The sequence below is a fragment of the Protopterus annectens genome, chromosome 15.part0 (assembly GCF_019279795.1).
Source record: "Protopterus annectens isolate FY-2018-M chromosome 15.part0, PAN1.0, whole genome shotgun sequence".
Lineage (NCBI taxonomy): Eukaryota > Metazoa > Chordata > Ceratodontiformes > Protopteridae > Protopterus > Protopterus annectens.
This window is the reverse complement of record NC_056749.1, coordinates 415,695,202-415,721,702: the sequence shown is the minus strand read 5'-3', so window position 1 is coordinate 415,721,702 and position 26,501 is coordinate 415,695,202. Positions and strand designations below refer to the sequence as shown.

Sequence of the window (26,501 nt, the reverse complement as noted above, 5' to 3'; positions counted from 1 at the left end):
TAATAGCTTTTTATAGCACAAAGGTGTTCAATTAAGGATAAGGAAATTTATCATCATTCAAGTTGTCTTTGTTTTAACTGCTTGAATTTTTATACAAACTAATATCCACCATACAAATAAAATGCAACAATTTTGTATCTCAGATAGTCACATTTTAAGAATAAGCAGACTCTCTTAATTAATCTCAGCAAATCAAGCCATTATCTTCAAGAAGGAAGTGAGTGGCAAAATGAGCACCCGTAAGTTCCAAAATGGGATCCAGTGAATCAAGCTTCTTAATGTTCAATAAGTCTTGAGTTTATTCTTCAGCCCTATGGGCTTTGTAAACCAGCTGTGCTGAACACATTCTGAAAAGATATATGTTTTTGGTATGGAAATTTCATCAGTCATGTAATAATACTCTGTTACAGTGCAACTAAAGCAGGGATTAAACAGCATTGCACTTTGTTACATAACACTGTCTGACAAATAGGTAGCAAGCTTCATTTACTTCTGTTTAACAATTTGCAGTAGCTTAATCATTTCAACAAATTAATTTTTAACACATGTAAATGCCTGCATCACATAAGAGTTAAACATCTAATAGTAAATGTTCATGAACCCAATTTATTTATGACACCTGTACCACTATTCTTTGAAAGCTCCATTAACACTTAAAATCGAGGTACCCACTTTTATAGCATTTATTTTGGTTTAACTAGTAACATTTGTCATTTCTTTAGTAGATTCATATGAGTAAAGGCTAACTCAAACATATCTAACTATTATTTTTGGATAGACAATCTGACTATATTTCATCTGAAAGTTGGACAATGAATCCCTTCATCAAAATCCTTTAATTTGTGCTAAAGCATCTAGAAGTTATTTGATTTCCAGCAGGTTATTTGCATCACCTTGCAAAATTAAGCAATCAATTTGGTTTAATGCAAAATGAGAAAACTTGTTAAATTTGTCACAGTTCTTAGCATTTTAACATAATGCACTTTTAGATAATTCTTTCTGATAGCTAGCACATGCTCATATATTCTCTGAGATGTGTTTTATATACATAGTATGTTTCATTTGTCACAAGTAGCAAGTGACAAGACATATAACTCCATTACTGATGCAAGTGTAATGGTGTTTAGCTGTAACTGTTTTACCCTTAAAGTTATTGTTTCTTTTATGTCCATATCCTCCCTCACCTTGTCTCTTAGATGTCCATGATATTATTCAAATATGGGTCATCTGTGCTGCAGTCAGGGTTTCTTCACCTCTATGCCACAGAGTCAGGTGGTTAATTAGGAATTTCGGGAGATATTTTGTCAAATCTTGTAAGGTGTGAATTCAAGATTTGGTAGGACGTAGCAGCTTTAAAAAGATTGTTCCTCAGTCCTAGTCCTGTCTAAAGAACTTTTATGACAGTCATAGTTTCCGGTGGGAGCGGGAAAATAAATTTGTAGGTAGCCAGAGCAAAAGTGGTTTGTGAGAAAGGACAATCTGACCTGGCCTTGAGAGCACCAGAAAAGTTTTGAATGTATCATATTCTGAACCAAAACATTCAGAATATTAATCAAGTTAAGACAGTATGTGTGTGATGCTTAGATGACTGAAGTTTCCTTTTGTTGCTCCATATAACAGTATCAAATTTCAACAAAATCATGATAAACATTGTTTCTTCAACATCTGATTGTGGGTACAGATATGTAAAGGTGTGAATGCTACAATGCCAGTCAGTTTGAATACAATTATGTCAGAACCTGCTATTTGTGAATAGAGCACAAGAGGTCTGATTATTAAAAGATATAGGAGTACAACAAAGTTAGCAGACAGGCTGATCAGCAATGGTAGACACTATGGCCCCCGCAGAAATTGGGAAGAACAGGATGGACTAGAGGAAAGAGTTACACTGGTTATGTATCCCATGTCTGTATTTCATTGGCTTGAGAGAGTTTATGGGCTTTCATAAATTCATGATCACTGATTACATGTTAGTGGCTGGTATTAGCAACAAAACAATAATTTTTGCAAAACTTGGACATTGTGCCAACTGTTTTAACTATAGACAGACTAGAACCAGCTGTTATGAAACCTATATAACTGCAGGAAAGATGACTTTGAAAGGTTAACATGTGCTTCAGTGCCTGTGAAACAAGGTGTATAATGTAAAAATTACATGATTTTATCTATTTATTTTGTAGTTGACAAGAAAGTATACTTGTAATTCTGTTAAAGACTAGAAATATTTAAGTAGGTGAAGGGAACCATACCTCTCAACTGTACAGTTTTTCACAGAATGTCCATATTTTTGCTGCATATTTTTGATCTGTTCCTCATACAATTTGTGATTTTCTGACAAATCACTGGGATGAGCTGAGGAATTAAGTTACTAAATAATAATATACATTTGTGTTTCAGACTTCATATCCTTCAGAAAATGCGTGTTAAGACAAATTCTGTTATTCTAGTAACTTTCTAAGTGTGTCTTTCGACTTTTCCCGGTTAGGGGTCGCCACAGCGGAACTCCTGTCCGCTAATGATTGGTAGTTGATTTTTACATGCCGAGTTACCAGCCCTGACACACAACCTTCAACGAAGGTACATCTCTACGCAGAAGACGCTCTAGTTGAGAATCGAACCGGGCAGCGTCTTACTGTGAGGCAACAACGCTACCGCAGCATCTAAGTGTATAAGAGCAATATAGCAATAAAATAAAATAAACAAAAATATTTAATTTTTGTCTCACCATTCTGTGAGGCTTTGTCCAGATTTTTCCACTAAAAGGTTGGGAGGTATGAAGGGAACAATAGAGTAACACATGATGATGATGACTATGCAACTGTTTTATTCTGCTAGGTTTCCTGAAATGTTTATTTTTTTTTTTCAGAATACAGAATGTCATGATTAGAGAAGAGGAGACAAGTGGGCTGAATGGGGTAATAGATTTGGAAAAGGTGAGCATGGTTATACTGGTATTAAATTATGTTTATTATAACATACTAGAGCCAGCTGTTATTTAATACACCTTACAGCACTAATATCACTATAAAAGGCTACCATTTCTTTCATTAAAGAATCATGCATAAATCAGCACATGCAACTGAAAACATTATAACTTGCTCTGCTCATTTGTGAGTATTTCTGCTCAATAAGTACCTGAAGTAAAAATATAGCAATGAAAGAAAGAGAAAGAAAGGAATTATTAAAATTATTAATATGCAACTTTTAAGTGTACTAGTAAACTGAAATTAGTGTTGAGGGCTTATGAGTAATTATGAATATATCATACATAATTACAGTAACTAAAATGTTCTCAATGCATGTGACATACTTCCAATACTTTGGCTGGTTTAGATAAGTATCCCCTTAGTAAGTAAAGATTAAACTCTATACTGTATTCAAGTGTGTAAATGTTCTACTGAAGGTTTTTGTGTATCAAAAGAAGACAGATGAAAATGTACTAAAGAGAAAATTATGCAAAGTTTCCTTTGTACACTTTGGTCAATTTTCCTTCTGAATTTCTTAAAATGAAATGTGTTCTATTAATATAATGGTTAAGTTAGTTCTAAATGGAGGGTGTTCCTTGTGAAAGAAGAATTGTTGGGTTGCATGATGTTTGGATATTACTCTTGAAAGAGCTAGACCGTTACCTCAGGATTGTTATATGTGACTGCAAGAAGGGAACCTTTTGAATTTCTACAGAAGATGAAGTAGGTTGGCAGTAGTGGCTTTACCCCCTTCACCACCTGCTAACTCTAATCCTGTTCCTAAACCTGCACCTTACATTAGAAAAACCCTTTCCATAGAACAATCTTTACATAAGACAAACTCAGACACATACTACACATTACCAATGCGTGGCCACAGCATTAAATTTACCCCTTAGTCTACCCTACATATGTCCATACCAACACTCCTAATCCCCAGACTTTCATAATTCAATAATACAAGCTCCACATACTTGCGTACCTGAAAAAATTATCCTGCCTTCAACAAATACAGACAACAACTAACACTACAATAAAAAATTCATGATTTCAACCACTTTCAGAAAAATGGCAGACTTTTGGCAAAACAGTCATTTAACCACAACACGGGGTTTTATATATATATATATATATATATATATATATATATATATATATATATGTGTGTGTGTGTGTGTGTGTGTGTGTGTGTATATATGAAAATGGAGCTATAGCATGCTTGAAAGCCCAAATACTCAAATGTTATTTTCGCGAGATGAAAATGATGAAGATGAAAATACCAAAATTTAAAATCCCGAATTGGGCAATTTTTCCCATGGTATGTAAACACCTGCCTAAACCTTCACGAAAACACACCATAGTATCTGAAACCCACATAGGTAGGGGGGCTATGCCACAACCCACATACCTATATATACCAACTCCAGGATCACACTACAGTGAGGAAAAGGGCATATTTCCCGACACTGGGCAAGTGTTTGCTTGCCCAAGGAAAAACTGTGCAGTTCGGGAGTTTAGTTTTTGTTATTTTTGCCTTGCGAAACATTATAAATAACGTTCGCATATATGGGCTTTCAACCAAGCAAAGTAGACCCATATATATATATATATATATATATATATATATATATATATATATTTAAAGTACATTTATATTTGCAATTATCTTACTATTTAAATCGTTTTTGCATGTTTTTTTTTTTTTTTTTTTTTGCTCTTTATCTGAAGTTTATCTAAGTTAAGGCTATTAAATGAAGACATTTTTATAGCCTACATTTTGTTTTCTCCACTGGGCCTAGGTGTTTTTCTTCAGTTTTCTATAGCTAGTTGTAAGTAGAGCTAATGGTAATTAGCCCAGCAAGGTGTTTTACATCACACAAGCACTCTGCCATCTCAGTTTTGGCATTGTTGCAAGCTTGATAAAAGCATTTGGACTACCTAGTTGTATTCTGCAAAGTGCATTTAAAGTACATTTATTATTGTATTTGTCTTACCAGTTAACTCAGTTGTGCGTTTTGTATCTGCAGTTAAAACTAGGATGTGTATAGTCTGCTCTACTTTTTAGTTTCTCTGCTGTGCCTAGGTGTTTTTCTGAGTCTGGTTCTCTCTCACCCTCCCTATTACAGATTTGGTTTTATATGTGGATACTTTTGAGCTAACCTCCACCTCCTGTATGTCTGGTCCTAGAAGCTCCTCTCAGTCTTATCTCTACTCATCTTGCTGGTCACTGCCAGAAGAAACTGGAAAGGCTCTTCCTTAGACTGTTAGTGTGCCTTGAAATTGCCTTGAAATTGTGTGTGTTTCTCATTGCTGGCTTGTCTGCCTTTCAGTCACCTTACAATTACTTTCAGCTAGTTGTTAGAATTGTTTCTAATAGCTTATCACTTGTGGCTAACTAAAATGTATTTTTACATTAAGAAGACTGGGACTGCATTTCTAGTAGGAGTAGAAAGGTAGCCTGGACTTGGGAAACACACAGGGAGGCTTAAAGTGAGAATTACTTATTGTTGTTAGTTACTTGATTTGTTTCTAATATGTTTTCACTTCTGTGTATCTAAAATGTGTTTTTACATTAAGAAGGCAGGGACTGCAATACCAGTAGGTGTAGAAAGGTAGCCTCATCTGTATGAGTTTGGAAACATAACAGGGAGCTTAAAGTGGCAATTACTTGTTGTAGCTAGTTGGTACCTTTTCACATTTGGCTAACCAAGGTATGCTTTTACATTAAGAAGACTGAAACTGCTATTCTAATGACAGTAGTAAAGTAGCCTGCTCAGTCCAAGTTGGAAATGCACAGAGGGCATTTTAGGGACTTAACTGCATGTTAATCTGCACTTGAGAACTACTTTTGCTGTGTTTTTACATTAAGAAGTTCCAGGATCATCCATCTCATGGCATAAGGTGTTGACCTGGTCACTCTGAGCTTGGAGGCACTCCAGGAAGCTTAAAGTGTAGTCATTTATTGAAAAGAGGACACCAGAGTTAGTTTTCAGCTATTTCTCTCTGCGATATATTAGGTGCATTTTCACAGTGCTGTTCGATACTCAGTGGGGATTAGCAATACCCTGTATAATTGCAAACCTTGAAAGCTAGTATTAAGGATTTTAACCCATAACACAAAAAGACTTTGCATGGAGCTAAGCTTAGGGCAGGTAGAGTGTCAAACTGCACTAAGATCATAGTACTATCTAGCTCCTAGTCTTCAACCTAGACACAACTCATGTGACCCCTGTAAAACCAAGACCCTGAACCATAATAGCCCAACCCTACTACAGGTCCTGACAACATGGATTTGCAATTTCCTAATATCTCTGTAGCCAGTGTGGGAGATATGGGCATCCAGAGACAATGAAGTAATTGGCTCATGTACTCAGACAACCTTTTAATCCTTAAAGAAACTAACACAGTATGTGAGAGATGTACATACATAACTCCCTTGGAGGCAACAATCTTGCTTACAAACAAGGTTGTCAAACACACACACACACTACATCCTTCAAACATACTACTCATCACACACATATAGACCTTTTTCTGCTGAAGCACATAAAAAACCTCTCCAAACCTCAAAGACCTCCTAAGCTGTCAAACTGCAACACCTGTCCTCAATAATCGCTAAAACACACACCAAAAGCAACACCTAACACCAGCCTATACCCACTGATCTCCCAAGAGCAAAGCCTATAAGGTAAGCAAACACTTTAGTTAGCACTCGTTTCACATGGGATTCTATCGTATGACACACAGATACTCCTCTCACCAGGATCGACAAGGAGAAGATTAGTTAGTTGCCTATTTGGAACTAGAATCCACAATATCACACAAGCACTCAAGTCATTGTACCAAAGGTACCAATATAAATTCTGTCATAGCCCATGTGGGTGTAAAATGACCTGAGGCATAACTCACTGGGCTATATGAAAAGAGACATTATGGCACTCTTTCTGAATATGTGATACAGACAGGTACATGAGTTGCATTGAGCAATAATCTACCTTAACCAAGGATGATGCCACTGTATGAACAGAAAATTATTGATTTTAATAATAGGCTTAGTTCCAGCTGTCATTTCAGGGGAATCCAATATCCATCAGCATGTAAAGACTTATTTAAAAGACCACTTTGCTTTGCCAAGGATGGGCTGCACCTGTTCCCCAGGCTTTCAGATACTGGGCAAAACTTTATCCATCCCCTTAGAGCCCCTTTAGGGAATGTCAAAATGACAAAACTACAAACATAGCAAAAAAAAAAAAAAAAAAAAAAAACAGAGCAACCTTAAAGTGTTACTGCACAATGCTAGGAGCCTAAGCAAGAAACTCCACACCTAACAAGCCCTCCACATTCTGGATAATGTAGATATATGTGCTGTTACCGGGACCTGGTTTAAAGCCACAGAAAGTACTCTGGCAGTGATAGGCTACAGTGCCTTCCACACATTTAGACCAATGCCAGCACAGAGATAGGGGCTAAAGGTGGAGGTATCTCAAACTACATTAGCAGCAAATACAATTCTAACTTGGTTAAACATGAAGATACCCTGGAGTTCATCCACTTCCATAGACAAGGTTCTGTACTAAGTCTTGGCCAACTACAGGTAGTCCTCTATGATCTACAAAGCTCACAACTCTTCCTAGACCTACTACAGCTGCTCTCCAGCCAAACAAATAACTATTCATGGGAGATTTTAACTAACCTCTGTTGACTGGGAAACATACACTGCCTCACAGGCACAATATTTCCCAGACTTTATCAGTCAGAGCTCAAACATGTCTCCCTCGAAATAAAAATCAACCCAGGAAAACCCAACTAAATCTGTAAAAGTTAGGGACCATACTGAAGCAAACTACATCCTATTAAGTAACAGTTTTTCAAAATTCACAGCTGTCTCAAAACTCGAGAACACAGCTACCCATGCAGAATTATTTACAGAAACCATATACAAAAATATATAAGCAGCTGCATTAAGGCTGCCATACCTACTAAAGCAAGCCCAGATTTAACAATAAAAAACAAACCACATTTGTGGAATTATTACCTTAACAGGCTATATAACTAAAGAAAAAAAAAGTCATCTCCAAAATCAGAAAGTGCAACTCTCATAGAGAGAAGAGCTCTTGGATTCAACTAACAAGAAAATAAGAAGTCTAATAAAGTCCAATAAGGCCAATTATGAGGTCATAACAGCCTCCCTGGCTAAGGACAACCGCAAGGTCTTCTTCAGCTATGTCAGGAACCTTAGAGGTAATATTTAGCAGTGTGCAGAACTGGTTAAAATGGCACAATCTTCACTGACCAGGATGACATAGCAATTCTACGTGCTGATAAATTTAGCAGGAACCTCATTCCAGCTCCCCCCAATTACACTGTGAAATCCCTTCTAGCATAACCCCTCCCAGCTATCAACAGGGAGCATGTTCTGGAGGTGCTTGCTAAGGCCAAAAACACTACTTCAATGTGCCCCGACAAGATCCTTGATTGTCTCCTAAATAGCCTAAAACATGATGTAGCAGGACCACTTGAGGCAGTCTTCAACTACAGCCTCAAAACAGGTTATGTCCAGATAAATGTAGGGCTGCAATGGTCATCCCTCTTCATACAGCTGGACCATCAACTGACCCGGGAACTACACACCTATCAGTCTGACAAGTCTAATATGCAATGCCATGGAATAAAACATCATGGGAATGATCAGCGGGGACACTGGCAACCAACAGACACTGGACCCATCCTAGTTTGGCTTTGTTAAGGGATGGTCTTGCCTACTTAACCTGGTAGACTTCTTCAAGAGGGTCACTATTTCTACAGATGAGATGACAATGGTGCATACTGCCTACCTTAACCTGGCTAAGGCATTCGATACAATATCCCACTCACGTATTGGTTACAAACTCTCAGAACTAGGGATAAATCCCCACATAACTCACTGGATTGCCAGCTGGTTAACAGATGGGACCCAAGAAGTCAGGATCAGTGAGACCACCTCCACCATGAGACCAATCACCAGTGGAGTACTCCAGGGCTCTGTGCTGGGCCCACTCATGTTGGGCATCTACCTCTCAGAAATCAAGGTTAATGTAAAAGACCTCTGGCTCACCAAGTTCACAGATGACTGTAAATTGGGACCTATCATAGACTGTCCCCATGACACCAACATCCTACAAGAGGGTCTAACACAAATAACTGCTGCAAAAGCCGTGGGTTAAAACTCAATGGAAAGAAATGTATTATAATGCTTTATGGGAAAGCATCCACCCAAGGTATTTATTTCATTAATAAAACACCCCTAAGAATTGACCCAATAGTTGGTGATCTGGGAACATATGTATACAGTAATCTGGTGTTTGACCAACATATAGCCAAGATAGTAAGAAAATCATTCTATGTCACCCAACTCATACCAATCTACTCAGTTTTTATCAGACCCATTGTTGAATGCAGTGCCCCCTTTGGCATGTACCTAACCAGTCACTTGCAACAGATTGAATGCCATCAAATGTTCCTCACCAGGAGAATCCAAGGTATAAGTACCTTGCCCTACTCATATCACCTTAAGGTCCTATCTCTGTACTCAGTCTCCTACAGGTTACTGAAAAGTTATCTATGTTTAACATATAAGACATCCTCATATCAAACTCTAATGAAACTATTGCACATCCACAAGATAAACAGCACCAGAAACACTGGATTAAAGGATGAGAACTGTGTCTGTGACATAAATAGAAGCTGCTGGAGGAACCAATAAATGTCTCAAAGGATCCCTGCACTATAGAATAAGTTTCCCATCTACATGAAGCAGAGTTCATCCCTGCCCCTAATTAAAAGAAACCTTGATCACTGGATGGGAAATTGCAAACTGGTCCCCAGTCTGGACCTAATGTCTCTGATGAACACAGGTTGACGGTAAGTAAATTAATCCCCAACAAAGATTCCCCCCATGCATAACCGTTAGCTATTTTTTTTTTTTGCTAATACACCCCACCATATAGGCATCCAGAGAACTCTGGGACAAAACTGGTTTGGTTTGCATGGTTAGACTTGTAAAGACCCTGGTGGTTGTTAGCCTAGTGTGAACTTATGTTTTGGAAATAAGACTAAACAGGATTTAATTATTTTAAGAAGATACTAGATTATTAGTATGACAACAGGTAATGGAAGTATGACAGAAAGGTCCAAATGACTAAGATGTTAAGTATTAGCAAAGATTTTAAAGGATTTATATATTTTAGCTAGCTTCATAGAAAGAAATAATTATGTTTTGATATTATAACTATTGCTAAAGATAATGATGTTGCTCTACCTTATGTAATTAAGCTACTTGGCCATAGTATGCATGCATACCATTAAGATATGAGCAACAAAGAGAGGAATGGAAGCGCCTGAGTACTGATAACTATTGCTCTATAGAATGTCAATGAAGAGATGGATCCATTAGAAATTGATTGATTTTATATGATATGAATTGGTATGGGTATATATGTCTAAAATGTTAAATAATATTAAAAATGCACTGAAATGTATCTCATCTTGTTAGCTGTATAGACATGGATAAATAGCTCTTCGATCATAAGAATTTGATAAAAAAAAGGTTGGCAGCTCTGCCAAAGTAAGCAGATTGTGAAGCCCAAAGATACACAGGAGAACTTAGACTAATATAAATATGATTGTGCAGAGCTACGGTAGTGTAAGAATGTTAACTTTCCATGTCTGTTGGTAAAATTATGCTCATGAAACTTTATAAATATCTGATGTTAGCTCAACCATCTATGGTACTGTTGATCTTGGACAAAGGTGGGTCATCTACAGACACATAATTCTGACTACTAATTCTGACTAGTCTCATACACAAAGCCATGGAAATGATAAACAATGACATAGGAACCCTCTAGACATTAGATCCAACCCAATTTGGTTTCATCATGGGCAGGACATGCCTACTTATTTTATTTATTCATTTTTATTTATTTTACATTTGTTGACCGGGCTAGTCTAGCTGGACACATGTCCATTTTTAGTAGAGACCCAGGGAAAAAAGCTCCACTATAGTTAAAGTCATAGTACATAATTACATGTAGAAAAACAAGATTGTTACATAACCTAATAGTACTAATATGGTTTACAATTGTTTTCAAGCAATAATTCTAAAAAGAAGCTAGGGTAGAGCTTGCTAAGCAAGTTTAAGCTCTGTGGTAGATTAAACTAAGGTAGAGTTTTTTTTTTCTAACGAAGAGCACATGCTAAGTGAGTTTTAAGCTCTATAGCAGATTAAGAAAAGTTAGTGTTAGTAGTAACTTTAGTAGGCTGAAAATCACATCTTCACAGCGGTTAGTAGGAGATAGGATGAGAGTATTAAGAAAAACTAGTCATAACAAAAATGGGGGAGAGTTTTAGTCAGGATTTATGAAGGGCATAGCCAGTGAGTTAGAAGATATTCCTTAAGTTGCTTTTTGAATAGAGCTGTAGAGGAGAGAGATGAGAGTTCCCTGGGGAGCAGGTTCCAAGATTTCCCTACACTGTTTGAGAACAGTGTGTCCCCAGCCTTGTTCTTGGATTTATGTATATTTACTAGTAACCTATTGGCTGAGTGAAGGGTAGAGAGATTTTTGTAGGGGGTGATAAGACTAGTTAGTATTGGAGTATTTGTAGGATAATATAAGATCTTGTGTGTGATAGTAAGATGTTGAAATAATAGTTAATTCTGGAGCTCTAGCCATCCAAGTTGTTTTAGGTTCTGACAATGGTGGGTTCTAAATGGGGAGTTATTGGCAAATCTAGTTATATTGTTATAGGTGAGTGCCAGTTTGTAGAGATTGCTTTTTGAAAGATTTGTATAAATGGGAGAGGCATAGAGTAGTGTGGAGATAAGATGGGTGTGGGCAATGGTAGTGGGGGTAAGGTAGGGTTTGATTTTATAAAGGGTGCCTAGCTTTCTATTAACTGATTTTATGGTGGTATTGATGTGTATGTCAAAGGTAAGATTATGGTCAATTATCACTCCCAAGAGTTTGGTAGTTGGTTCTGGAGATATTCTTCTTCTTCTTCTTTCGGCTTTTCCAGGTTAGGGGTCACCACAGTGGATCACCTGTCCGCTCATGATTGGCAGAGGAGTTTTACGGTGTCGAGTTGCCAGCCCGGCACCCAACCTTCCACAGAAGGCACACAGTACCATTTTTGGATGTAGCTGTAAGGTCTAATTGAGAGGACTTTACTGTACGATTGAAGAGCAATAATTTTGTTTTTTTTGATGTTCAGAAGAAGGCAGCATTGTAGGAACCAATTTTCAACTTTATTGAATACATTCTGGGTAAGCGATTGGAGTTCGGGTAAGGAAGTAGAGCAAACTAGCGTAGAGTCATCTGCATATTGTATGCAGGTGGCTTGAGGAATTGTAAGATTTAATAAAAACAGAGAATAGTAGAGGGCCTAAGACATAGCCCTGAGGTACACCAAGGGAAACAGGGAGGTGTGTAGAGAGTTCCTTGTCCCAGATCACAACTTGCTGTCTGTTTTCTAGGTAGGACTTACTTAACCTGGTGGACTTCTTTAGGTCACCAAAGCAATGGATGAGGGCAAAATGGTGCATACTGCCTACCGTGACCTAACCAAAGCATTTGACACAATAACTCACTCATGAAATTAAATATGAACCCTTACATCATGTGCTGGATAGCCAGCTGGATGACAGATCAAACCAAAGAAGTTAGGGCAGGCGATTCTACCGCCACAAAGAGGCCAGTCACTAGTGGAGTCCCTCAAGGCTCGGTGCTGGGGCCACTCCATTCTGGCATCTACTTCTCTAAAGTCAAGACCATTGTCAAGGAGATGATTGCTAACTAAGCACAGTCACAGAATCCCTCAAAGACACAAATACCCACTAGGCCTGACACAGATAATAACTGATACCAAAGCCACAGTCTGAAACTCAATGCTAAGAAATGCATAACAGTGTCCATTGGGAAAATGACTATTACTGGAAAATACCGCACTGATAATACTCCCCTAAGAGTAGACCTAGTGGGCCAGGATTTGGGAATGCATGTAGACAGTAACCTGACCTTTGACCATCATGAGTCTACAGTAGTAAGGAAATCATTCTATGTTGTGTAACATAAGCAAGGGTATGGCATCTAGGTGCACTGATGTCATTGTTCCACTATACTCATCCCTCATCAGACTAGTCACTGGAGGGAACGTTCCCATCAGTATGTTCCTGGCCAGGCAAATGCAGCAACTGGAGCATCCACAGAGAGTCCTCACAAAAGGAATCCACAGCATTCACAATATGTCCCATGTGGACTACTTCAAAGCAATATCTCTGTACTCAGTCTCCTACAGGCTGCTAAGAGGCAATCTATGCCTGGCCTAAAACTCATCCTTTAATCCCACTCTGATGGACCTGTTGCACATCTGAAAAACAAGTAGAATCAGAATTACCTGAACTTGGGGCCTAACCTCATCTGCAACATAAATAAGAAAGGTTGGGGAACAGATATACGTCTCAGAGACTACCCCTTCTCTGGAACAGGCTTCCTATCCATATGAAGCAGAACTCTTAACTAACCAAATTCAGGTTAACTTGGACAAGATGGGTAATCAGAAATGCACCCCAGGCTGGCACCTGTCCTTCTACTAGACAGAGGGAGCTTATAAATATTTGCCCACCCATGACCAAGCCTATATATAGCCCTTAACATAACCTTAGGCTATCAAAACTCGCCAGATACATTTAGGAAGCATTGCTTGGCTTAAAAAGCCAAAACATATAGCTGCACCATGCAGAATCAGTCCAAAAATATTTTATTATGATAAATCTTGAGACAAAGATGCCAAAAAAGAAGCCAGAACAGACCCAGCACAGGCATAAAGACTGGTTTCAGTAGACAGCCCCACCTTCTTCAGTTAATCATAAAAAGGCCTCTTGGGGTCATTAGCCTAATAATCACCTATGAATCTAATAATTTCTGGTGCTTTTCCTGACCTCAATGAGGTGATCACCTCATGTATGACTGACTTACTTAATGGGAATACTCAACACTGGTAAGTCTAATTCCCAAATAGTTAGCACTTTTGTTGTGGTAAAATGTTCCTGATCTTAGCCATTGTTGCTGTGCCTCTTTACTTGTAAAAGGCTTTGGAAAAATCCCTCATAATGTTATTAGTTCCTGATTGTACCCTTCTAATCCCAGAGATTTGTGATATAGTTATCTGCTTTTCCATAATTTACTACATTGGTTAACTAGATATGGGAATGAATCCACTGTAACCATGCAAAGTCATTAGAAGCTGTGAAGCTTTCCATCTCTGATGTATCTCTGAAAATGTGATATATTATACTGCTATACCTTGACTTGCAGCTTCTATAAAGTCTCTTTATTTTCAATAAGAAATAAAAGAAGTCTTCCAGTGTTTTAAGTTTTCCAGTTCTTTTTGTCATTGTACTGTCTTTCTACCTTTTTACAAGCATTTTAAACATGTATATTTGTCACAAATATATACTGGGTGACTGTAGCAACCTAGTGTTTATTTTTTTATTGATTCCTATTTATTTATTAGGCAGGTGAGCTGTTCAGCTGACCCTTTTCAGTCATATCCTGGAATCACAGAGTAGTGAATACAATAAACTGTCAACAATCACAATACATAGCAGAGAATGTTACAGTTATTTGTTAACATATGCAGCAGACAGAATATTTAAGTAAAAAAACAAGATCAGGGCAGAACATAGCAGTTAAACGTTATAGAACATATGTGTTTGATTGTATATAGACACAGTTGCTATTATGCAGATGTACATTAAGAAGGCCCTCCTGCACCCTTGTGGCAGAAGTGTGCACCCCAGGGCCCATCTAAGTTGGGAATTGTTGGAATAAGGCTCAGTTTTGGGCTTTCCTTTTGGTTAGCTTGTGTTAAAACTGTTTAACTAAGTTTGTATTTAAGCACTGTGTTTGCACGTGGCTGCGCACAGTGCAGTGGGGTTTAGCACTGCCATGTATAGATGCAAACACTTAAAAACAACAATTTTCCCTTAATATCTGCTAGAGAACCCTCCTTAGTGCCACTTTATCTCTGTGCTCAACAAAGTTGTGCATTGCTACCCAGAAAACAACTCAGCTTCACATTCTGAGGAGTTAACGCAGTCTTCCACCCTTAGCCTTCCACAGAATAGCCATCCTTGTTAGTCTCACAAGCAAATCCTGGTCAATCTAGTCCATCCCTACCAGTCAATACAATATATACCTGCCATAATGGATGGACAGTTTCTCACCATTTCTCCAACTAACCTGATTGACATGGGCATCCTGAGGCAATGTAGCAATTGCCTCATGTATATTGACAACAATTTGCTCCTAAAGCTAACAAATACAGTATGTGAGAGATGTAATTATACCATGAAATTAGAATCAGTCCTCTCACATAACAACAAACAAGACAAATGATAGGTTGTCAGTGCACACACCTTCCCTCTCACACAAGAAGTCAAGACACACAAACCCACATACACGGAAGTATTCGCTAAGAACTTTCCAAAAGACCAGAGACGTCCCAAACGCAAACAACATACACATAATGGTACACAAATAGAATCCACCACCACCACACATATCAGTGTCCCAGCAGTTAAGCCCCTATAGTAAAACACCTCAAAACCAAATGTTCTGGTTATAGGCAACTTACAGATGTCCCCCACACCAGGCTGAACAAGGAGAAGATTACGGTCAGCTGACTGTCAGGTGCCGGGCGCCATCAAATCACGCATGCACTCAAGTCACTCAGCAAGAATTACCATTATGACTCTGTTATAGTACATGTTGGTGTGAATGACTTGAGACGTACCTCTGGACTAAGAGACATGACTGAACTCTCAGATTATATGTCCTAGGCATGTATGTCTCTAGCCCTAAGCTAGCTGGCTAAACTGGCTTTGTCCTGGCAGACTGGAGAACAGCAACAGTAATCCCCTTGACAAAGGGAGTCCATCAACTGACCCTGGGAACTATAGACCCATAAGCCTAACCAGACATATCTGCAAGGCCATGGAAACATATGATAATATAATAGATAATGACCTTATCCACAAGGACATAGGTGGCCTTCAAACTCTTGACCCAACCCAGTCTGGCTTCATCAAGGGTGGTTCTTGCTTATTAAACCTGGTGGACTTCTTTCAGAATGTCACCAAAGCCCTGGATGAGGGCAAAACAGTACATAGTGCCTATCTTGATGTAGACAATACCCCATTCAGGTATCATAGAGAAACTCACCCAGCTGGAGAGTAACCCATACATTACTAGATGGGTAGCCAACTGGCTCACTGACAGAATGCACACTGTCAAAGTTGGGGAGTCTACCTCCACCAGTAGACCAAATACCAGTGGGTACCGCAAGGATCTGCACTGATCCCTCTACTGTTTGGAATATATTTCTCTGAAGTCCAGACAAAGGAAGATGACCTGTGGTTTACCAAGTTTTCAGATGACTATATACTGGGTGCAATCATTGAGTCCCCCAGCAATGTTAGCATAATACAGAAAGGGCTGACGCAAACAAATGAGAGGTGCCAAACTCACAGACTAAAACTTAATGCAAAAAATTACTTATTATCCCCTCTGGCAAAGAAGATGGCCCTGCTAATTATGATATAGATAGCACCCCTCTAAGCTCAAACTCAGTGGTGTGAGATTTGGGAACACAGGTTGATAAAAATCTAAACATCGATCACCATGTGTCTGTAGTGGTAAGAAACACATTCTACATTGCACATCTCATAAATAAGGCCATTGCATCCAAGACCAGGAAGGTTACAGCTCCCACTGTACTCATCCCTTATCAGACCACTAATTGAGTACAATGCTCCCTTCTGTATGTACCTCACCAGACACCTGCAGCAACTGGAAAGACCACAGAGGTTTCTTAACAAGAGAATCCAGGGCCTCCAAAACATGACATACATTGATAGACTGAAAGTCCTGTCACTGTACTCTGTATCATACAGGCTGCTGAGAGGCGACCTGTGCCTGGCCTACAGAGCAGTCTCGGACCTTGCCCTAATGGAATTGCTGCACATCTGCAAATGAAATGGGACAAGAATAACTCACTCCAGAAATCTCAACTTAGCCTGTGACATTAACAAAACATGCTAGAGAGACAGATATATCTCTCAGTGATTACCGCTCCTCTGGAATAAGCTCCCACTCCAGGTGGAGCAGAGGTCCTCAAAGACCCTATTCAAGGGCAACCTTAACAGTTGAAAGGGTGACCATAAATTCATCCCGGGGGTGGCACCTATGACCCTAATGAACAGAGGCAGACAGTGCTGATCACAGAATCACACTGCTAACAATGACCATCTAAATATGTTTTCACACAGTTAGGGTTATAAAGGCCCTAGGGCCATTAGCCTAGTAACCTGCTATGAACCTATAAACCTACAGTACATGTTTAAAGATTAGAACAATGGCAATAGTTATTAACAATTGTCATGGCAGCAGTTGCAGGTTGTTTTTTATATGAGATATTGGTTAAAAGATTCTTTAAAATCTTTGTTTACTGGCTTATTGATTTCATCAGGCAAGTGGCTCCAGATCACTCGTCCCAGCCTTCTGAAAGCTCTTGCTTCTAATGCAGTTTTGAATCATGGCCTAGCAAGAGGAAAATACCTGTCTTGTGATCTTTGGAAATTATATGAGTTGTCTATTGTAAGTAGTTTCAGGGGTGGACAGCAGAGATACTTTTAGAACTTTGAAAATAAAAGTGTCTGGATGACAGTAAAAGTGAAGTTTATTGACTTGCCTTGAGTATTAAACATTTGTCATCAAACTTGCTGTTATGCTACACTAAGGGGAATTTTACAGCTGTAGCTGCTGAACAGTGTCTTCTATTTTAGCTTTAAGCACAGCATTGTTGAGAGTAGTGGATTAAATCTACAATGAGGGGAACAGGAGCTTGTATACACTTATGTGGCAGGAATTCTAATGTGATAAGGCAGTGGCAGTCTAGTGGGACATTCATCTGTGTTTCTATAAGTACAAACTATTATGTGAGTTGATGATATGCTAATTAATCTAATATCTAATCTACTGGCTAATACACCTTTAGATGAAAGCGGAAACATTTTAAGTTGCATAAGTTGGGGAATATGGGTTCTTATCTAGTAATTAAATTCATAAAATGAATTAGCTGCAGAAGTGCCTGGCTATATAACAAGTTAGTAATCAGCCCAAGGGGTACCTATGCATGACTGTTTGTTTTTTTTTTGTTTTTTTTTGTGTGTGACTCAACCCAGTTATCAATATGGTATTGCATACATTTTGTTCTTCTAGTTTAGCTCTGAGGAAAGGGGAAGTTTGTGTCATCATCAATGGGGCTACAAGCCCTCTCTACGATGGCTGCTTCACTCTAGGTTCTGATTTTCACAATGGCCCATGCTCTTACTTTATCATGACCTTCATGGGTCTGCAAGCCCTCTCTACGATGGCTGCTTCACTCTAGGTTCTGATTTTCACAATGGCCCATGCTCTTACTTTATCATGACCTTCATGGGTCTGCAAGCCCTCTCTAAGATGGCTGCTTCACTCTAGGTTCTGATTTTCACAAAGGCCCATGCTCTTACTTTATCATGACCTTCATGGGTCTGTAAGCCCTCTCTAAGATGGCTGCTTCACTCTAGGTTCTGATTTTCACAATGGCCCATGCTCTTACTTTATCATGACCTTCATGGGTCTGCAAGCCCTCTCTAAGATGGCTGCTTCACTCTAGGTTCTGATTTTCACAAAGGCCCATGCTCTTACTTTATCATGACCTTCCTCAATAAGCTGTCCTAATGACTTAGTGGCAACCAGGACAGAAAAAATTCTTTATAATACCTGGAGATGCACATTCCTACTCCTTCCACACTTTGTGAAGTTCATCAGCTTGTCCTTCTTTCCTCTTAAGTATACATAAAATACTATATCATTTGATCAGGGATGCAACAGCCGTCACATTCCCAAATGCATATCAGAATGCAAGATTATGAAGCTAAATAGATTAGTATGTGCGTTCTTCCATAAATGTTACTGCAAGTATTTCATCCATGGGTCCTGGGAGAGATCTGTTAGGTTACGTGAATTCACTGACAGCAGTTAATCAGACACAGTTTCCATTTATATACTAGCTGAGAAAGAACATGAACAAAAATAGTAAAGATAGCCGTTATCATATGCAAATGGACCAGCTGGACTAACATGGCTAGTAAGGATTGCTGTGAAACTGAAAAGTGTAAGCTTATGGCAGTATAACGTATCCTTCTTATGTCTGTGTGCCAAAAGCAGTGGATGACTATAACCACACTGAGCAGGAAACATACAAGTACAAAGAAGGCAAAAAGTCTGATGGTGTACATAAATCCTAACCAGTCAGTGGGATAACATTATAATACAATATCTGATAAGTATTGGATGGCTAGTTGGTTAAAGTCTGGACTGAAGTTAAGTGCAGGCTAACAGTATAAGTAGTGATACTAACTGCCTTCAAATCTATCACATAATGCCTTATGTACATGAGAACAACCATTTAATGTGTGGTACATGAAGTCTGTATTTTAAAAACATAGTATGAATAAGTTTCCATGCTTTGCCCTTAGCTAATTAAGAAAGTACAGTATTTTTGCAACAGATACTTTTTAACATCCAGTTATTTTTTTTCCTAAATATAATGTTGCTCCTGCAGTCTGTTTTCAACTTATATGACAATGTTAGGTTTAGTCCAGCATTTATTATTGCACCGTGACTGCTGTCAGAAATGTTTCCATCACATAATAGTTACCAGACATACCTCTCGACCTCTTGGAGCAAGAAATCTGGACAAATCCTAAAATAATATGGGAACAAAGGCCCAAAAATAGGGACAGATTTTAAATATTGCTCTTATAAATTTAGAAAGTTGTTAGAATAACAGGATTTGTGTTAGTATGCATATTGTTAAGGATATGAGATCAGAAACACAAATATATGTCATTTATTGGCTTTAATCTTCAGTGATTTGCCAGAAAAACACAAATTTTATGAGGAACAGACCAACAATATGAGACAAAAATATGGAGACTCTGTGAAAATCTGGACAGTTGAGAGCTATGTTACCAGAATCTTCTTTAGGGCTTGTTAAATGTCTATGCCTTTTTACAAAAAAGGCAAAAGTATCCAACAAAGTAACTTTGCATTCGTAAAAGGAGTTTTAAGTCACTGATGTTAAAGTATATTTTATTAGATAGTACAACTTGTCAATAGACTTTTTACTGAGAAGATGCTTTAGCTGGTGAATATACTTCAAACTAACTGAGGTTGAAAAAGACCTACTGATTGGCACAATATTAATAATTCCTTTTTCTTTGTACTTTCTATAAATATGCATAATAAAATATCATTCCATTTACAGTCTTCTCTTAATAGTAACTTTCTTCATCACATGATGAGGAAAAACATAAATGTGGCAGAAGGACACATTCCATTTTATCTTTTCATATATGATTATAATCTGATTACCAGGAAGATACTTTACTTTCTTTAGTTCTTGATGTCACAAGTTTTGATTTTTAGGTGGTATTCCTTGTGAAGCAGTGCCTTATAATAGCAGTTTTGTATCTGATTCATTTTTAACCTTTTACATCAGAAACACTGTGTTCCCGTGTATGAGTTTGTTCTCATAAGTGGAGTTCTAGCTTTGATCACATTTCTTATGTAATGGATTTCGGTCTTTGAAATGAAATATGCATGCCAATCGATATCTAAAGTCATGTTGCCCTAATGTCTTGTTTAGGCTAAAAGAGCAGCCCATGATGTACATCAGCTCTCCAGGAGATAACATGGAAGGGCACATGGATCGGGATCAAGTGTTCACTGTTCAGTAAGGGAACAGACTAAGATTAGTGTGGGAATTGTGGTGTGGGAGAAGATTCAGAAGACAGTGAGGGGCGTCATCAAAATTAGTGACAGACTTATGGCAGTCAGACTCCAGTGGAAGGATAAGGCACTACTCATGAGACCTGAAAGTTGACTAGAAAGAAAGCACAAGAGTTCAAGAAGGCTCTAGCACCTCTAAGAAGAGGAAATAGTTGGAGTTGAAAAAGAATGGCAGCACCTGGGGATTGTAGAACAGATATGCAGCCAAGCAGGGTTTTTGGAAACAAGTTGCATAAGGAAGTCCAGAAAGTCAACAAAAGAAAGAAGGATTGCAAGACAAAATGGGAGATAGAAAAGACGGACAAGGCTAGGAAGGAATACTGGTTGTCTATCAAAAAGGCTAAAAAAGGAGTTGCAATAGCAAAGAACAAAGCATCTATCAGCTTCTGGAATGTGAGTCAGTAGATGGCACTAAGAAACTATGTCAGGTTGCAAGGTAAAGACAGACAGATAAAGGTAAAGACAGACAGATAAAGGTAAAGACAGACAGATAAAGGTAAAGACAGACAGATAAAGAAGATAGTCAGACACCCTTCATAATGTCCTGCTCACCAATCCACAGGACATCAAAGACTAATGGAAAGAGCACTTCTAGAAGCTTCTGAATGAAGAAAATCCCACAGAAGCTGTATTGCCCCAGACACAGCTTATGATGAGAGAAGAAGAGGAGCCCAGCCTAGAAGAAATAAGAACAGCACTAAGAAAAATTAACTCAGGGAAGGCAGCAGACTCAGATGAGATCACAGCAGATATGATGAAGATGGTGGGTGAGATAGGGGTGAAATGAGAACCGAGGGTATTCATAGCAGTATGGAGAGAAAGCTGTATCCCAGATTAGTAAAGGATGAGCATACTAGTACTAATGTTCAAGAGCAAAGGGGACATTCACAGATCTAGGCAGCATAGAAGTATCAAACTCCTATCACACTGCATGAAAGTTTTGGAGAGGGTGACTGATAAACAAGTAGTAGAAAGTAAAATGAGAGTTCAGCACTTCCGATTCAGATCAGGAAGTAGCACAACTGAACCAACGTTTGCAGTGAGACCGATATATGAGAAGAAACTAGAGGTAAGGAAAAAGTTCAACTGGACATTCATAAACTTGGAGAAAGCATATGACAAGGTCTCAGGAAAGCTGATTTGGGCAGTCCTGCAATGGTTCAAAGTCCCAGAAACATTGGTAGAATTAGTGCAGACTATGTACAAAGACCTAATTACTCAAGTTCAGACAGTGTTCTATCTCACAATGGGGATTCCCAGTGGGAGTGGGTGTGCATCAGGATTCAGCTCTGAGCCCACTGCTGTTCATATTGGTGAGGGACTACATTAACAAACAGGTGGGAGGGGTTAGATCAACAAAGTTGCTGTATGCAGATGATGTGGTATTACGGGAAGACTCTGAGCAAGAACATCACCAAAAGACGGGGAATGGAATGCAAAACTGAAGGCACATGGATTGAAACTGAGTACAAAATACAGATAAGACAGTTGTAATGGCAGCAAAGGGGGAATCTGAAGAAGCTGATAATTGAGATAGAAGGGAAAATAGTCAACAAGCTAACTGCTTCAAGTATTTGGGAGGAGTGGGTGAAGGGAAGTTGAATGAGGAGGTCAAAGCTAGAATCAGAGAGGGTGTAGCCAACTGGCACAGAGTGTCAGGGATACTGTACAACAGAAGAATGCCAAAAAAGCTGAAAGGTAAAGTGTACACTACAGTGATGTGACCAGTACTATTGCATGGTACAAAAACCTGGGCAGTAAAGACAGAGAAGTTGAGGAAACTAGAGGTGATGGTGATGAAGTGCCTGAGATGGGTGGTAGAATGCACACTGTGGGACAGAGGAAGAAATGAGGGCATAAGAGCAGAAGCCAAGGTAGCTCCAATTGCAAAAAAAGGTCAAAGGGAGCAGATTATGGTGGTTTAGGCACATGTGCAGGAAAGCAGAAGACGATTTGGGTTGGAGGAGAAGAATGCAAGAGGAAACAAGGGTGTCAGGCAAAGAAGTGAATGGATTGTGTGAGAGAAGACCTGTGACAGTCAAGCGTGAGTGTCGAAGAAGGTAGGAGAGTGGCAATGAATAGAGAGAGAGAGATGGCGACAGTGGACACAACACTCCAACCCCTGCAGAAAATGAGAAAAGAGGGGATGATGGTGATGCACTTGTCAGAAATGCTTGCAGCATTCTTGTCAAAAATATGTGCAGTTTTCTAGCATAGATTATAAAGAAGACTGCAAAATAAAAACATACCTCTGTCATGTTTTTTTGAACACTCTGCTTAAGTGTATAGAATTGCAGCACATCATTCAGACCTGGTCTAACAAGAACAATAAGTTTAAGTAAACCAGATTCAAACTGAGATTATCACTGATAATTTTTATTTTGTTTACTGAAGAAGCATTTGCAAGTTGTGGTTTGCAATAAAGCAGTTATGCAACATGTATGGCCTCTGTTACAACAATTATAAAAGAGAAAACTGACACAGCAGAAAGTTTCGAAATGACTGAGACAACAACAGCACTACACAGCCTAATAAACAAATCTTGCTGGGCTAATCAAGTCTGTCAATTTTTCACCCCAATGCAAAACTCACAAATCTTAGTCAGTATCAGACTTAGCCTCTTCCGCCTCATTAGGAGCTTTTCAGCACTCACTGTACTTAAACCACCATTTCAGCTTTCTCTTCCTGTATTGTCACTTAACTTGCCTTCCAATAATCTCAAATAATGATTTGTAATATTTAAATGTTTTCATTTTCTAATGCAAACTTTCTTGACAATCCTGAAGTTGCATCAGTACATCTGCTGCAATGTAGTTTTGCAACATTTACATAAAAAGCACAAACAAAAAGTTGCACAAGAAATGTTTGTTGCACAGTGCGAAGTATTGCATCTGCTTTCTTACAGAGTATGTATTCCTTTTATTACTTAACATTAATTATCTGGGTAGGGGTACTGGTGTGAAGATTCTTTTGAGGCACAACCAAAGCCAAAGGTAAAGAAGAGTCTAATAGCATTTACAGAAGATTTACAGTAATACAAGTTAAAAAGTAAAGCTAAAAATCCTACGGTTACCTGTAAGGGCCATGGAAGCCAGTCACGTCTCGGATTCGAAGCATCACTGTGGGACCCTTATCTTTTGTACAGTTCTGGTTACTGGCGCCACGTTAGCTTCCATAAAGGTATTCCTCTTGTATGGCTACTAGGGAGGAAAGTTACTTGCAAGAAAATTTTCCAGCAGGTTCGGTTTGCTTGTGCAGGAACAATCATTGCTCAGGGAAGATTAGAGACAGTGCCCTGGCATTGTCTCTGTCTACCAGTGTTTCATACTTGAGTCTGGTAGGTCTTGGCTAGTGAACACATGGAGGCAGCTATATGTGTGCTATCATAAAATACATCAGTGTGATCATGACATTATCCATGCTCTCTGCCATTCACATGTACTGGTGGAAATCCTTGAGTACACCCTGCAGTACTCTGACAATCTCTAGCTGACTCTCTGTGGCAGTGGACGCACCTGAACAATGTCCCAGCACATCTGCAGCTGGGCACTCAAGCCTTTCTATATGGCTGGAGCTATCTGAAATGTGACTTCACATAGTATCCCTTTGCACAGGTGTTACAGTGCACACAGCTATCTCTGAGATGGTGCCATCTTTCTGAAAGCACTCCTGTGGTTTAGCAAACACTGGCATTGAGCTATGTGGGGTTCCACCCTGTAGTGCCTACAATGTAATGTCCTCATCTACTTGCCTCTGTAAGCCTGTGTTACTACCTGCAGAATTCTGTACCTGCCGTGTGATGCATTATTCTGCCAGTACATCTGTGTGACACTGCCTTCACGCCATGTCATAAATATGACAGTTATAGCATCAACAGACATTATGCTGTCCACATCTATCTGTTGTGCTGGTTTCTGCTGCTGACCCTGTCAAGGAGTAAGTCATGACATGGTTACTGAGACCTTGTACAACAGTACTAATTAAGCTATAATTAGGTAATGAGCACACTTACCATGCAAAAACGAGCCACTTTTCAGCACGACAGAAATGGAGGGGACATCCTTTGACAAGAAATGTCATGTGATAAATGTACAGAGCTATCATCTGCAGTATTTTTAAGTGTGTGGTTTTGTCATCAGGGATGTACTAACCTTCCTGACTGCATGAGTGCAGCTGCTGTTGAGATTGATAAATTCTGGTGTCCACACTACCTCTGATTATGTATGGGGCATCCTCCTCAGTACTGTAGTCATCTCCCTGTAGGGAGAGAAGGTACTCCTCATCATATCTTCAAAGGATCAGAGCTGGTGCCCCCCACCACCGTACTGCTAGAGGCAAACACATTCTGCCTAGTCTTTGATCTGGTACATCTGACCATGTCACTGGCCCTCTTTCTCTCTTTCTGCACTGCATCAGTGTGTGTTTCTCCCCTCAGCTACATTTATATCCAAAACCACTTGATTCCATGCCTTAGCTCACTCAGCTTGTTTTGGCCCTTCTTTGCCAAAAAGACATTTGACATATGCCTTGAGAGCTACCATGAGGATCTTGTTTTCTTCAGGGCTGAAGTTGTCACTCCTCTGTCTGGATTCCTGCTGTTGCATAATGTCACCTGAAAAAAAAACATATACCCATGCCCCTTTTGAAATAAGAGTTACAGGCCTGAAACTACGCATCAATCCAACAATAAAGCAATGAAAATATTATCCAAACTGAATGCATAACTACAGATTGCAGTCCTGACACCTGAGTTGAGTGCCAAAGTACACCAGTATTAATATAATGAAAGAAGACAAGACTTGAATTTCAGTTCTGACACCTAATTTAATACAAAAACATATCAGAATTAATATAATGAATAAAGGTAAGACTTTCAGTCATGATAGCTGACTTCAGTGTAATAAATTCATACTAGCAAATAACATCAATAAATCGATGAAGTAAAGCAGACTTCCACACGTCAATTGACTGCAGTGTAACAATTGCTTACTACTAGAATTAAGTATCCTGAATGATTGTAAGAAAGAAGAAAACCAATGGGTTAGTACAAGCAGCTGTCATTTATACTTTGATCATGTACTTATCACAAACTTAACTGCACACTGTCAAAATATACAATGTTGTCTGCCCAAAAGTTTTCTGTAAACATTAGCAATGATAAGCTTTCCACAATAATATATGCAACTGTAAAAAATTACACCTAACACATTCCACTAATGTCATTCATGTCAGTGTATAGAAATTATAAACTTACTACACCTTACCCGATAAAATGTCATTCTACCACTGATATTCCTAAATGAATTGAATATGACAAATTTCATATTAATTTTCAAGTGCAAATATTTTACCTTGCCTTTATCTGCTTCGTGCTTTCCTAACTTAGTAGCTAACAATCTTAGCTAAGCACAGTTAAAAATGTTAGTTCTGTGATTACTGGTGTGAACCGTGGCCCATTTACACATTGCTTATAAAATGAAAGCTGAGATCTATGAATGCAGCATTATGCTTTGGTGTAGCTCCTTCCAGTGGCATAAACCGAGGCTGATTTCTCATGGACAAGCTGTGCTTAGAAGAGCTGAGTGTGGGAACATGTACCTGC

The 26,501-nt window shown here is 38.8% G+C and overlaps 1 protein-coding gene across 1 annotated transcript in view; it reads left to right on the top strand.

Annotated features, from left to right (window-relative positions):
• The window catches only part of GPR174 (G protein-coupled receptor 174), a 331,126-nt gene that overhangs the window by 164,035 nt on the left and 140,590 nt on the right, over positions 1-26,501 (top strand). Inside the window, exon 2 of the mRNA XM_044057150.1 lies at positions 2,867-2,933. The gene's annotated coding sequence lies outside the window, so the exon portion shown is untranslated. The remainder of the gene's footprint in view (positions 1-2,866; positions 2,934-26,501) is intronic.